Source organism: Buteo buteo, chromosome 7 (genome assembly GCF_964188355.1).
Source record: "Buteo buteo chromosome 7, bButBut1.hap1.1, whole genome shotgun sequence".
Taxonomy (NCBI): Eukaryota; Metazoa; Chordata; class Aves; order Accipitriformes; family Accipitridae; genus Buteo; species Buteo buteo.
The window spans coordinates 34,565,754-34,569,751 of NC_134177.1; the positions used below are offsets into that span (position 1 = coordinate 34,565,754).

The 3,998-nt window shown below is 52.9% G+C and overlaps 1 pseudogene; it reads left to right on the forward strand.

Annotated features, from left to right (window-relative positions):
• The first annotated feature begins 717 nt into the window (after nucleotides 1–717).
• On the forward strand, nucleotides 718–3,049 carry LOC142032940 (fibrinogen-like protein 1-like protein; annotated as a pseudogene).
• The last annotated feature ends 949 nt before the right edge of the window (nucleotides 3,050–3,998 follow it).

The following is a 3,998-nucleotide window of genomic DNA, read 5'->3' on the forward strand; positions in this document are numbered from 1 at the left end:
AGAGACCACAGCTGTCTCAACTGGCCTACAGAAACATTTTAGCCAGTGTCTTTCAGCAGGCCAAATCAGCTGCATCCTTCCAGATCAGGACTGTGGCCCACTGGGGAGTAGAGACTTCTCCTGCTTCCCCCAGATGGAGATCACCTCTGTCACAATCCTCTGTCTGCTGTCATGCAGTCCAGAAAACACCAGCTGCTCCAAATACTGTCCCACAACAGGCAGTCTTTCTGGGAGTCTTGGGGCTGCTCCGACTTCCCCACCAAGAGCTAGGCTGGGCTTGTCAAAAGCACATTAAACAAGAACCAACTGATCTGGCAGCACCCTGCTGTAATGGTGGGAGGCGGGAACATCCCCAGTGTTTGCTCTCCACACTGGTTGGTGATGGGCATTCAAGTGTTTCTTTATTGAGCTGCACTCTTCAAAGCTCCCGAATAGTTCCCAGGGGAAATTCCAGCCAACGAGCTAAGCACTCACACAGAAGACCATTCCAAGGACTCTTGCTGGCAAGGGGTTTATTTTCTTTGCAGCTCAGGAAGCTATGCACCTAGAACCACAGGCACCTTCATCTTGGCTTGTGTTTTCTAAGGGCACAAAGGAAATCCAGCCTGATTTCCTCCTCCGGAAGAAAGGAATCTGGGAGAGGGGGTAGGACCCACTCAGACCGCCCACTGCAGAGGGCCCTACAAATGCCTCTGGGAGACCTGCTGCTCCACAGTTTTGCACTCCAGAGAGCATTCCGGCGTGGACGCCATGGGTGAGTACAGGGCTGGGAAGCAGAGGGTTCCTTGCTAGCAATGGAAGGAGCATGGGTAGGGCAGCCCAGCAATAGGGAGAGGCTCCATGCCTGGTCCTTGCACACTGATGGGGAGCAGTGGCATCAGTGCCCTCTAAGGGCATGCTCACCTGCCACCCCTTTGAACACCAGCAGCTTGTGCCCTGCCTTCTAGCTCACCCCAGCCAGTTCCCTGTGTCAGGGGCCAGGGAGGAAACTTGGCTCAGTCGGGTTTGGGGTGCTTTCCTCCACCCAAAACTATCATCTCATGCATGACTTTTTGGGAGCTGGTCAAGGGGAAAAGGCAAGGTTGTCTACCCCTTGTGCAAAAAAGTTGAGGCCTTTTGGCAAGCTTTCCAGCTTGCACAGTCTAGTCTGATGCTGCTCAGCATGCTTGGTACACTCCTGCATCTCACATGGTTGTGTTACACTGTGCAGCACCAGAGCCGTGGGATTTCCTGCCTCTCTGGAAGGAGGGTCACGTTTCATCTTTTCTCCATCTTTTCCCTTTCTAGTAGCCCAGTGCCTTCTGCTCCTTGCTTGTGTGCTGGTCTTGGCTGCTGCAGGCCACTCCATACATACACAAACCCTAAATATCTTCAAGAGATCTCCCTCCAACACTTTGGCGAGTGCTCTGAAGAAAACCAGTATGTAGCATCCTGTGGGCATTGCAGTGCTCTCACCAACACCTTTCAGTTCCTTGGTCTGGGTCAGCCCTGGCTGGTAAACAGCCCTAGCCCATGCTCTGGGCCAGTGGAGGCTGGATAAAATGACACTTGGGAGAGGGTGTGCTATGATGCCTCAGATCCAAAAAACACCTCCATAGTGTATACAGGCAGGTGGGCTGGGGAGACGCGGCATCAAGCCCGGGCTCTGCTCAGATGGGGAGAGAAGCTCTGCCCATCTGGCAGGATGACCTAACTGTAGTGGGAAGTCCTGCAGCAAGCAAGCTGAAGACATGGGGAGACCACACCTGCCAGCACAGGGGGGTTCCGGTGTTGTGTGCTTATGTACAGCCAGCTCTGTGTGGGGAAGGACCCTACACGATCCCTAGCCCTGGCCTGCTCCAGGATGGAGGATGGTGGGTGTGAGGAGGTGTATGCAATGCAGGCTGCAGTGTTGCGTGTGTGTATGTATGTATGTGTGTGTGCGCACTGTGCAGACCGATAAGGGTGTCTGTGTGCTTGAAGGGGTCATTTTTTTCCTGTTCCCTCAGTCACAGGCAGGGGCAAGGTCCTCTCACCTTCCTCCCCAGCATGACCCTGCTTTAGTGACACAACCCCTTTCTCAGGAGCCCACTAGTGTCCATATCAGCCTTCTGGACTGATACCAGCACAGCCCAGGGGGTCTGGGGCCTTTCACTGGGGCTACCTCCTGTTAGGTGTCCCATATGGAAGAGGAACAGAGGGCTAAGGCCAACCCACTCTTACCTCCAGCCAAGCACATTGACTTCTCTGGGCTGGGACAGCTGATTATCCCGCAGGTACTCTGGCCAGATGTCCCTCTATCCTGCCACAGGGTGAAACATGGCGTTGTCCTGTTGCACAAGCTTTTGTTAAATCACCCTCTCTCCTGCCCCAGGTTGGCCCAAGGACTGCAGTGAGGTCTCTGCTGGCAGCCCCAGTGGCATCTACGTCATCCAGCCCACAGGGCTGCACCCCATCGTGGTGTACTGCGAAATGAATGTGACGGACGGGGGCTGGACGGTCATCCAGAGAAACTGGCAGAGCACAGAGATCACCTGGGCTGAGTCCCGGAGCACCTATAAGTACGGCTTTGGGAACCTGCACATCCAGCACTGGCTGGGCACTGAGTACATCCATCAGATCTCCAAGTAGAAGGTCTACCAGGTCAGGTTTGTCATCTGGGATGCTGCAAACAACATCAGGTTCGCAGACTACAACCTCTTCAACCTGGAAGATGAGTCCCACGGCTACCAGCAGAGGCTGGGAACATACTGGGGGACAGCGGAGGATGCCATGGACTCAGACAATCCCAGGAATGTGCACAACAACATGAAGTTCTCAACAAAAGATTGGGATCAGGACACTTACAGAGGGAACTGTGCCTCCCACTCTGGTGGTGGGTGGTGATACTCAGTGTGTTATTCTGTAGGGCTGAATGTCAAGGGGGGGCATAACCTGGGGCAGCCTGTGCAATGGGAACTGCAAGGCTTCTGCCATCCTCATCAAACCAGCTCTGTACCATTAGTACTCTTTCCCCCTCCTGTCTGCACTGGGCACATGGCCAGAGCAGTGCCCTGCTGGGGCCTGTTTTGCTGGCTGGGGGGCTGGGGTGGACAGGGTTGTTACTGTATATCAAGAGCTGTTTTCTTTTCCTCTTCTCTTGAAAAGTAGCAAAGCTCCCTGCTTTGTCTCTGGCCTTTAACATCTTGTGGCTTTTTAGGGATCATCATTAGAACAAGTCTTTATAAATGCTGTGATTTCCAAGCATGTTCCTTCTGGGGAGAAAACTGTGCTGAGAAATCCAAAGCCCTCCTGATCCAGCAAGGTCTTATTCTCTTTTTTCTTTGCAGGTATAGATGACTTCAGCAGAAAAGTATCAGTCATCACTAGCTAACCTGATCTAAGTTGCTCTGAGCCCAGGCAGGCCATGTACGCACCATTTCCCTGCTGTAGTCTGTGTTCGTCCTGCAGAATAAAATTGCTTTCAGAACCTGCAGACATGCGCTAATGTCCCTCATTTGTTTGGGAACTTCTCACAACTGCTGCCAGTTTCTTGCTAGAAGCAGACCTGAGGCTCCTGGTGCGGTAAGAAAAGACTTTCAAGGGAAAATTTTTCATAAGACTCAAATGAGGTATTAGAGACAAGACTTTCACTTAAAGAAGAGAGTTGGGTTTTAAGGTGTGGATCTTTCAAAAAGGGAATGCAGTACCACATGGCCAAGTGCAAACACTGAGGGTAGGAGGGAAGCATCAGCTCAGTTCAGCCCTACCAGCCATGACCTGGAGCAAACCAGAGACAGCAGGCCAGGCCAGCATCATCCTGCCTTGTTTACCTTGTGAACGCTGGTCCAGGCCTTGGAAGGTAACTGGAAGAGTGGGCAGGGAAGAAAGGGACAACAGCACTGCCAGGCCACACAGCGCTGCATGGTTGGGATATCTGGGGCAAGTCTAAGAGCTGAGGCAGCCTGACATGGCAGGGGTCCCAGAATTTGAAGAGGCCTGGATCAGCTTGGGTCCATATGGGCTTGCTCCAGTGTGGT